General features: G+C 50.8%; 1 pseudogene; it reads left to right on the top strand.

The window, feature by feature from the left end:
- Nucleotides 1-3,890: 3,890 nt before the first annotated feature.
- The window catches only part of LOC102416940, a 12,111-nt pseudogene continuing 5,527 nt past the window's right edge, over nucleotides 3,891-10,474 (top strand).

The following is a 10,474-nucleotide window of genomic DNA, read 5'->3' as shown; positions in this document are numbered from 1 at the left end:
GACTTGGGTTGAGTCTAGGATCCCGGCTGAGACCCACCATCCCTTCATCGTTTCGTCTGCGCTCATCTGCCATTCAACCAAGGATGCGCTACAGCTTCCAATTTAGTACCTTATAGGCTTGGGGGCTACACATGGGGCCTCCAAACAGCCCTTCCCACCACATATCTCTCATACACATGCCTTCATCGGGTCAGAAAATGACACCAGATTTCCAGCCGACGTGGCTCAATGGTTGAGTGTTGACCTATGAGCCCAGAGGTGATTGTTCAATTTCTGGTCAAGGTACATGCCTGGGTTGTGGGCTCCATCTGTAGTGTAGGGATTGCAGCATGTGCCTGATCAATGATTCTATCTCATCATTAATGTTTCTATCTCTCCCTTCCTCTCTGAAATTAATACAAAATTTTTTAAAAAAGAAAGAAAATGACACCAGATTGAGGCGTTTCATGTCTCCAGCACTGCGGATCCTCATAACAACCCTCAGAGGTGAGGTTTCACAATTTTTTCCTACAGGCAAGGAAGGAGAGGAGAAGAGACTGGCTCAAAATAGATGCTTAATAAATGTGTCCTCAGGTCTTAGATTACAACCTGGGAATTGTTTACAACATGCTCTTCTACCCAAAGCATAGAGATGGAATAAACAGCATAAGACCAAGAGGTACAGTGTGGGGGACAAGAGGCGGTGAGGAGGCAGAAAGGACTCTGAAGGTTTGATGGAGAGGGATGGAGAGTAGGGGCTCTGCTCACAGAGACAAGGAATCAGAGAGAGGAAGTGATAGGGAGAAGCAGCAGCACACATCCAGGCCTGGAGGGCAGTGCTGGTTGCCTCTGTGGGTGAGTTGATAGTGTTGTAACATCCCCCAGGCCTCCTGCTTCTCTTGGGGTCAGCAACCTGGATACAGCCCCATTGGCTCCTGCAGGCAGCCAAGGAGGAGAGAGGAGGAGCCCTCCATTCTCCCCTCTCTCTCCCTCACACACTGAACCAATCCCACTGTTCTGGCTCCTGGTTCTCCTTCCTGTGACCCAGTTCTCCCCACAGACAAGCTCAGGTGAAGACCCAACAGCTCATTGGTGTGACCACATCACCCTCCTTCTGGCCTCCTCCAGAACCTCACTCTTGGCTCAGGTGTTTCATTCTCACAGCTCCAAATATACTTGTCACCAACCATCCCCTGCACAAAGCCTGTCCACAGGTACTCCTGACTCCAGCAACATCCAGGATCTCCACCAGGTAGTCCGTGCTGCTGGCGATCAGGCTGAGCTACACTTTCCAGTCCCAGTGAGGCCAACGCCTCCTCCAACCAAACCCATCCCAGTGAACCTCCTCCCCTCCCCGACACACACAACCCGGGTTAGGACCACATTGTGCCTCCTCATGGGCCCCTGAGCCCATCAGAACAGAGTTGCATGCTCTACAAACCTCTTAGTCCAAAACAACATACATTTATTCCAAAATGTATTCCATACATTTTCGAAAGAAAGCAACAGACTTTGCAATAATCAACGTGTGAATCAAAAAAGAAGTGAATGCTTTAGTTTAAATGATGATGTAACTATTACACATTAAACCTATGAGATGAAAATATGAAAAACCATGTGTGCTGGTGAGTGTGTATGTGTGTGTGTAAGCTTATGTGTGAGTGTGTGTATGAATGTGCATGTGTGTGAGAGTGTGTGAATGTGTATGTGTTCATGGGCAGCTATACCCATCTGTCTGAGGGAAGCAGAGGTGAGAGCTGAGGTGGGAGGGTCACATCTGGATGATCATGATCAGCCTTGAGTTCAGAAGGGAGAGCCTGGATTCACCCTGAAGACAGAGGACCATGGAAGGGTTTACGCATAAACAGCTTCTGAAAGGGAGTGGAAAAGGCAGATGTGGAGGGTGAACTGGAGAAGGGAATGAGGGTGTGGAGCTCACAGCTCAGAAAGGTGGTGGACATGATGGCTGCCTTGGGGTGTGTGAAGGTGACCTCCCTCCCTGCCTTGTTGACTAGGGACACCAAGGGCCCTCAGGACAGTGAGCCCAGGGATGGAGGAGGGAGTAGCCTGGGGGCTGTGCAAGATGCATTTGTTCCCACAGGGCAGCTCAGCACCTCTTGGTCCTGGGACGCAGGTCCTATGTCTCTTACAGGTTCTACCTGACTTTCTGTCTCTGTGAGCAGTGGGATCTCTCCATGTCCTGGGGGCCAATCATCTGAGTCATTTCTGCCCCTTCAGAGCACCTTTGAGATCGGGTGTCACTGCCCTCTTCAAACTGTGAAGTCTTTTCAGGATTCAGGAAAGAATGACATTCATGGGAGTCCTGTTCCAAGGTAGCAACACACACAGACACATTAAATATCACTTGTGGTGCTACCACATCCTGAATGGTTGAAAGACACTTGAGCAGGCTACTTCCTCCTTTGACTTCTCAGCAATACCAATGCCTTCCCCACAAGATGGTGAGAATTCTTCTCAACTGTGATATGGAGGAAACGAAACCAGTCACTCAATGCAGTTGGAGATGGTGGAGGTTTGAGAAATTGAAAATCAGAGATGCCTCATCCAAAGGAGCAGAAGGAAGACTCCAGGTCAGACACCTCGTGTGGAGGCACCTGGATCGTTCAGTGGGAAGGTCATGGTCTTTCCATCCCATGGCGCTGGGCCAGTGGGTGAGTGTCTAGGACACGACGAACATCTTACCTGCCTCACAGCATTTGCAATAAGCAATGCCAAAATATGAAAGTCAGTCAATTACTGTTACTTTTACCAAACGACCTTATTAACCTGTGAGAGAGATTTTTTTCTTCAAGGGCACACAAGAACACGAACATAGTGGGAAATGGACACAGTGGAATCACTAACATGAAGAACTTCTGTTTCTCATAGACACCAGCGAGACAGGAAGAGGATAATTGCGATGGCAAAATGAGACCACGGACTGGCACTCAGATCACCTAAGAAATATTACAGATCCATAATGTGCCAGCAGAGAGCAATAGAAAAGCAAGCAAACACCTTTATCAAGCAACTGATACTGACATGCAAAGGTGCAGTGACATTACATAAAGGTGATGAGCTGGCTTTCACTGGTGTTTCTCAGTGGCTAGAACATCAACCTGACCACCGAAGGGTCACAGATTTGCTTCCGGGTCAAGGGCATGTGCTTTGGTTGCAGGTTTGCTCCCAACCCTCATGTGGGATGCAACTAATTAATGTCTCTCTGACATCGATGTTTCTCTCTCTCCTCTCTGTCTCTCTACCTCCTTCTGGCCCTTTTACTCTCTTTAAAAATCAATGGAAGAGAAATATTCTGTGGTGAGGATATAAAAAAAGAATGTTTTTTTAAAAAAGTGCTGAGCTTTATAAATCATTGAAGAAATAAATGTACATCAAACCAAAGGGTGGTACCAACACTTACACTGAATAATGAAAATTAAAAAGGCAAGAAACACGAAGGGTTGGCAGGGACGGGAACCTACCAGGACCCCAAACCAGGGAAAGTAGAGGAAATGCTGAGGCCCCTGGGAAACTGCTCTGCCGATTCTTTCATAAATGAGATTTCCTCAAGACCCTTGGTCGGGGGACCCATTGGGCTGTTCAGAGCCAGACACTCAGGGGCTGATCAGGACCACTCCCTGGGTCCCGCCCTCTCTGAGCAGGAGTCAGACCAGCAGACACATGAGACCCTGAGGATCAGGTGAGACCTGAGAACCTGTCTCCCCTGAGCTCTCATCCTGGGAGATGAAGATCCAGGCCCAGGGCGGGACCACGCCCTGGCTCTGTGTCCACAGCTGTGAAAACCCAGAAGGCGGAAGCAGCTCCTGACTCACCACATCCTGTGCGTGTCTGTCCTTTGGGCCCAGGACTCCTCCATCTGCTGAGCAGGAGCCCTCAGAGCAGATGCCATGATGTCCATCTTCTCTGCTCTTCTCTGCCTTGGTCAGTTGTGGACATGGGGAGGGGCAGCAGGAGGGAGAGAAGGGGGATTGACAGGATGGGTACACCTCCTTGTTAATGGGGAACCTCGGGCTCAAGCAGCTCAAGTGGACGGGACCCTGATGGGAAGGGAATCAGCTGAGACATCCGGGTGCAAATCTCTCACAGGGAATATCTTCCAGGACTGAGTCTGGAGCAGAGGACCCGTGTGCAGGCAGGTGAGTCCTCCCCAGGCTCTGTGTCCCTCCTCTTACTTGACCCCTGAGGCTCAGGGGGAGCACAGAGGTGCTGGGGTGAGGTGATAAAATGAGAGGGTCTTGGGCTGAGCAGGGGATGAGGGCGGGGGAAAATCTTTGTAAAGCAGCCTCTGGTTTCCTTTTAGGGACCCTCTCCAAACCCACCATCTGGGCTGAGCCAGGCCCTGTGATCTCATGGGGGAGCCCTGTGACCATCTGGTGTCGAGGGATCCTGGAGGCTCAGGAGTACCGGCTGTATGCAGATGGCAGTCCTCCGTACTTGGACAGACAGGAGTCCCTGGAGCCTGGAGAAAGGGCCAAGTTCCTCATTACAGGAAACTATGCAGAGAGATATACCTGTAACTACCTCAGCCCCACTGGCTGGTCAGGGCACAGTGACCCCCTGGAGCTGGTGGTGACAGGTGAGAGGACACTCAGGGGTCCCAGCCTCAGGCTCTGCCCTCAGGAAGGGGGTCTGCTCTCAGGGTGTCTCCCTCTCACAGCGCAGCCCTGGGGGACATGAGGGAGGTGTGAGCCCCATTTAACACGCTGCCTCCTCCCCCTACTAGGATCCTACAGCAAACCCAGCCTCTCAGCCCTGCCCAGCCCTGTCGTGACTTCAGGAGGGAACGTGACTCTCCAGTGTGGCTCAGGGCAGGGATTTAACAGGTTCATTCTGACTAAGGAAGGAGATCACAGTCTCTCCTGGGCCCAGTACTCACAGCCACAGCCCACTGGGTGGTCCCAGGCCCTGTTTTCCTGTGGGCCCGGTGGAATTCCAGCCCACCGGTGGACGTTCAGATGCTATGGCTATTATGAGAAGCATCCTCAGGAGTGTCTGACCCTAGTGACCCCCTGCATCTAACGGGTCTCAGGTGAGTGGCCCCTGATCCAGCCTCTCTGAGCACAGGCAGCTCAGGGTCCCGCCCCCAGGAGACATCTGAGGTTGGAGGAGAGTGAGGGGTCTGAGTGTTGGTCACCCAGCAGAGATCTGCCCTCAGAGACGCTCTCACTTTTGCTGACTCCTCCCCGTGAACTGGGTTGGGAAGTTGTTAAGTGGGCGGGGGGAGTGTCTTCGGGAATCACAGAGCAGATGGAGGAGAAGCGACAGAGTGATTTGGAGGCTCCAGAGTGAGCCCCAGCCTCACCCCTTTCTATTCTCATTTCCAGGACCCTCTGGAGGCCCCAGCCCCCCACCCACAGGGCCCACCTCCCCAGCTGGTGAGTCCCGGAGAGCTCTGCTCAGAGGGAGCACAGCCCCCCCAGCAAGTCCTGACAGATCCTCAAGGACGGGCTTGTGTCCCAGGGTCTCAAGCGGGTGATGCGTGGGGTGGTCATGGCAAATGGAGATGTGGGGGCACAGGCGGAGGAGGGGGTGCTGAGCTCTAGTGGGATAAGGCAGCCCCCACCTCAAACCTGTCATCCTCATTCCCAGGAGGCTCTAAGTCAGGCCCACAGAGGGGTAGGTGAGAGTCCTGTGGAGGTCGTGGGTTTCTCCATAGGGACAGGGGCTGAGCCATTGGGGCTTAACGGGTTCAGGCCCCTCTGGATTCGCTGACTTGGACACCCCTTCCCCTGTCTGGGCTTCAGCGTCTCTAAGTGAAAAGGAGGGAATTCTTGTCCAGAGCTTAGATTTCCTGTCAGTTCTGGCCCTGACCTCCTGGGAGAGGGGCCTCACAGGGAAGCCCCCAGGACGTGATGTTATGGGGCCTGTCCCCTCTGTCTCAGTGATGGTAACACTGTACAGGGAGGGGCAGGCAGGACAGGAGTCTGGTTACCCAGTCCTACCCCTTAGCTCTCCCTCAGCTCAGAAGAGGGAACAGGGTGGATCAGCCCTGGTTCAGCTCCTGGCTCTGCTGCTCCTGCTGTGGGGCTGGGCGGTCCCTTCACTCCTCTGAGTGTCGGGTTCCTGTCTGCTCATCCCTGGTCCCATCCTGCTCACAGGCTGCTGGGAGATGAGGTGACAGAAGGGCCTCACAGAGCTCAGGAAGGCAGAGCCCCCAGGCCAGCCTGACCTTCCCAAGGGGCATCAGGGCCTGCCAGGTTGAGATGGAACCCAGAGAGACTCAGAGTCCACACCACACCCTGACCCTCCTGTCCCTGCTGTGCTGGGGGCAGGTAATGAGGAAGAACCCTCAGCTCCAGATGAGACATGTTCAGGCCCCTGCAGAGGAGGAACCCAGAGCAGGCAGCTGGTCTCCCCCTGGGGGGCAGCGTCAGGGCAGCACAGGGAACTCAATCTTCGGTTCTAGTCCCAGCCCTGCCCCTTGCAGACTGCGTAACCTGGGGCGTGTGGTTAATCTCTCTGAGCCTCAATGAAGTGGGTGGTGAATTCAGCCATCCCTGGTGCATGAGGTGAGAGGACAGGAGTGACAGACCCCAGCAGGAGCTTCACACACAGTAGGTGCTCATTAGTTGGCATCCTTGGCTCATTTATGATGTTTTAAGGGGGAGATAGGCTGCCAGGTCTTTCAGGTCTGATTCCTTCCCAGGAGTCATCCCCAAACTCTCCATCTGGCCTGACCCAGGGCCCATCGTCACCAAGGGGAGCCCCGTGACCATCTGGTGTCAGGGGTCTCTTTGTTTCAATTTGTTTTCTTTCATTATGGTTTCTTAGGAATGCTCTTTTTCTGATGGACACAGATCTGCCCAAATTGCCTTTTCTCTATGACTTCTTACCACATGACACACATTACAAAGGATTCTTGGTAGCAACCCTTTGACTATTAGCCCAACGGAATAATGTTCATCATACACGTGCATTTTCTGAATTGTGGGAGCTGGGATTTAGAATCATTGCATGGATCTTTGTGATGAGAAGAGGTCCATAATTTATGTTTATATCTTGGTATTTATATCAAAATGGGGTAACAGATGGACATAAGTTCCTACAATTGCTGCTCACTCAATATTGAAAAATAATGGGATTTTCTGTTACGTAAAGTTTGAAGCAGAACTGTACTTCCTTTGTTGAGAACTCTGTTGCCTTTTGAGATTAAAAAAATCACATGATTAGCCTCCACATACCCATATTTTTCATCTGGAAAATATATCTACCATTGTAGGTATTCATTATTGTATAATAAACGAGGTAATAAAAGAATGAAGAGATGAACAACTGCAGGTGACAATGAAAATAGCAGACCCTGAGAGGAGGGGCCTGGGTGGGGTGGTGTGAAGGAGACCCAGCCCAGACTTTCACATCTTCATGCTCCTGAAATTCAAGTGCCCTTGACACTCACCCCTCCTCCATGGAACCTGGGTCCTCAGTTGTTGAAAATGTGGGATCTCTCAGCTGTAGGGGAATAGCTCATGGGGTCTTGGGTCTCAGCCTGAACCACAGAAGATCCAGCTCTTAGTTATTTCTGAATTGAGACCATTTCTTACTCATCCTCAGTTCTTGGGCACAGCTAACTCTGATCAAGGTGACTCAGAGCAGGTGCTGAGTTCAGACATCAGAGGGACACTGATGTCAAGGGGAGGTGGGAGCCCAAGTTGAACACCAAAATCCTGGACATTTGTGTCTGCCCTGACCTCTGAGACTTCTTTACCCACAATTCTTATTTTCTATCCCCAAGACTACACAGTGGAGAATCTCACCCGGATAGGTGTGTCTGGCTTGATCCTGGTGGTCCTCGGGGTGCTGCTATTTCAGGCTCGAAACGACACCAGAATGGCCTGCGATGCAACCAGGATGTGACCACAGAGGCAACAACGCATCGTTCAGAGTGGGGGAGTCTTGGAGGCCATCTGAGGATCCCAGGAGGTGCCTAAAGAAAGTCAGGACCATAGTTGGGGAAACTGTCTGTTGAGAATATCTATGGGGAGTAGACGTGATAGGTGAGATCTGGGTGCAGGAGAACGGGGGTCATGTCCTCCTCCATCCACCTGAGTTGCTGTCCCTCCCTCCCTGACCTCCCTGACTCTCCTCCACTGCCCTTCTGTTCTCACCCTGTGACATGAGGGTCCGTCTCACATGGCTGGTTTGGATTCACATCTATATGTCTTCATGCTGGACCACATCCATCCCAACAAAATGAGGTATCTTCTCAACCCTGGGATTTTTTAAACCATAAAGAACAAAGGACGGGTACCTGGTACATGTGAGCGAATGTCAAAATAATGCAGTTCAGTGACAGAAAGCAGACACAAAAGATCAGGTTTTGTGTGATTCCATTTAAGTGAAATGTTCAGTAGAAGGAAACCCCTAGAAATAGAAGTTAGATTGGTTTGTCAGGGGCTGACCAGGAGGGCAGATGGGAGACGGACTCTTGGTGTTGTTTTTTTTTTTTTGTGTGTGTGTGTGTGTGTGTTATTCGGGGTGGGGGGTGGGAAGTTTAAAAGCTTCTTTAAACTAGATAGACGTTGTCATTGAGACATTGTGTATTTACTGTACTCTTGTGATTTTCATATTTTAAAAGGTTCAATTGTATGTTACGTGACTGTTGCTTCAATACAAATAAATGCAAGTGAAACACGCATGGTTCCCTACAGCTCCCTTATACCTTGGAGGTTGCCCCACTTGTGTCTGTGGAATTTTATGGGAGCAGGACTCCCACCAGGTCAGAGGTGCCCTAAGTGCCTTAGTGCTTAGGGACCAACCCACTGATGAAATTTCCACCTTCACTCCTGACATGGGCTGAGTCTGGGATCCATGATGAGACCCACCATCCCTGCATCCTTTTGTCTGCGCTCATCTGCCATTCAACCAAGGATGCACTGCAGCTTCTGTTTCACCTTGTAGGCTTGGGGGGCACACATGTGACTTCCAAACAGCCCTGCCTACCACAGGTCTCTCATACACATGCTTTCATCAGGTCAGAAAATGACACCAGATTTTCAGTCAGCGTGGCTCAGTGGTTGAGAGTTAACCAATGAGCCAAGAGGTCATGCCTCGATTCCCAGTCAGGGGCACATGCCTGGGTTGTGGGCTCCTTCCCCAATGTCGATTGCAGGTGGCGCCTGATCAATGATTCTCTCTCATCATTGATGTTTCTATCTCTCCCTCTCCCTTCCTCTCTGAAATCAATAAAAAGTATTTTAAAAAGGAAAAAACGACACCAGATTGGGGCCCTTCATGTCGCAGGCACTGCCAATCCTCATAACAACCTCAGAGGTGAGAGCTCACAATTTTGCCCAACAGGTGAAGAGGTAGAGGAGAAGAGACTGGCTCAAAATAGAAGTTCAATAAACATATCCCCAGGTCTTAGATTACAACCTGGGATTGGCCTCCAAAGTGCTCTTCTACCCAAAGCATGGAGATGGAATAAACACCATTAGACAAAGAGGTACTGTCTGGAGGACAAGAGGCGGTGAGGAGGCAGAAAGGACTCTGAAGGTTTGATGGAGAGGGATGGAGAGCAGGAGCTCTGCTCACAGAGACAAGAATGGCAGAGAGAGGAAGTGATAGGGAGAAGCAGCAGCACACATCCAGGCCTGGAGGGCAGTGCTGGTTGCCTCTGTGGGTGAGTTGACAGTTTTGTAACATCCCCCAGGCCTCCTGTTCCTCTTGGGGTCAGCAACCTTGGATACAGCCCCATTGGCTCCTGCAGGCAGCCAAGGTGGAGAAAGGACGAGTCCTCTATACTCCCCTCTGTGTTCCTCACACACTGAACCAATCCCAGCGTTCTGGCTCCTTATTCTCCTTCCTGTGACCCAGTTCTCCCCACAGACAAACTCAGGTGAAGACCCAGGACAGCTCATTGGTGTGACCGCATCAGCCTTCTTCTGACCTCTTCTAGACTCTCACTGTTGGCTCATGTGTTTCATTCTCATGGACCCAAACATACCTGTCACTGACCATCCTCTGCACAAAGCCTGCTTATGAGTCCTTCCTGACTCCAGCCACATCCAGGGTTCTCCAACCGGCAATCCATGCTGCTGACGATCAGGCTGAGCTACACTCTCCAGTTTCAGTGAGGCCAATGCCTCCTCCAACCAAACCCATCCCAGTGAACCTCTTCCCCTCCCCCGACACACAACCTGGGTTAGGACCACATTGTGTCCCCTCACGAGGCCCCATGAGCGCATCTGAACAGAGCTGCCTCCTCTCCAAACCTCCTAGACCGAAAAAACATACATTTATTTCCAAAATGTATTCCCTGCATTTTGGAAATAAAGCAACGGACTTTGAAATAATCAATGTGTGAATCAAAGCAGAAGTGAATGTTTTAGATTAAATGATAATGTAACTATTATACATCAAACATATGAAATAAAAAAATGAAAAACCATGTGTGTTTGTGAGTGTGTGCGTGTGTATGAAAGTATGTATGTGTGTGTGTATGAATGCGCATGTGTGTGTGAGTGTGTGAATGTGT

Source organism: Myotis lucifugus, unplaced genomic scaffold (assembly GCF_000147115.1).
Source record: "Myotis lucifugus unplaced genomic scaffold, Myoluc2.0 scaffold_680, whole genome shotgun sequence".
NCBI lineage: Eukaryota > Metazoa > Chordata > Mammalia > Chiroptera > Vespertilionidae > Myotis > Myotis lucifugus.
This window is presented reverse-complemented; position numbering and strand designations above follow the sequence as displayed.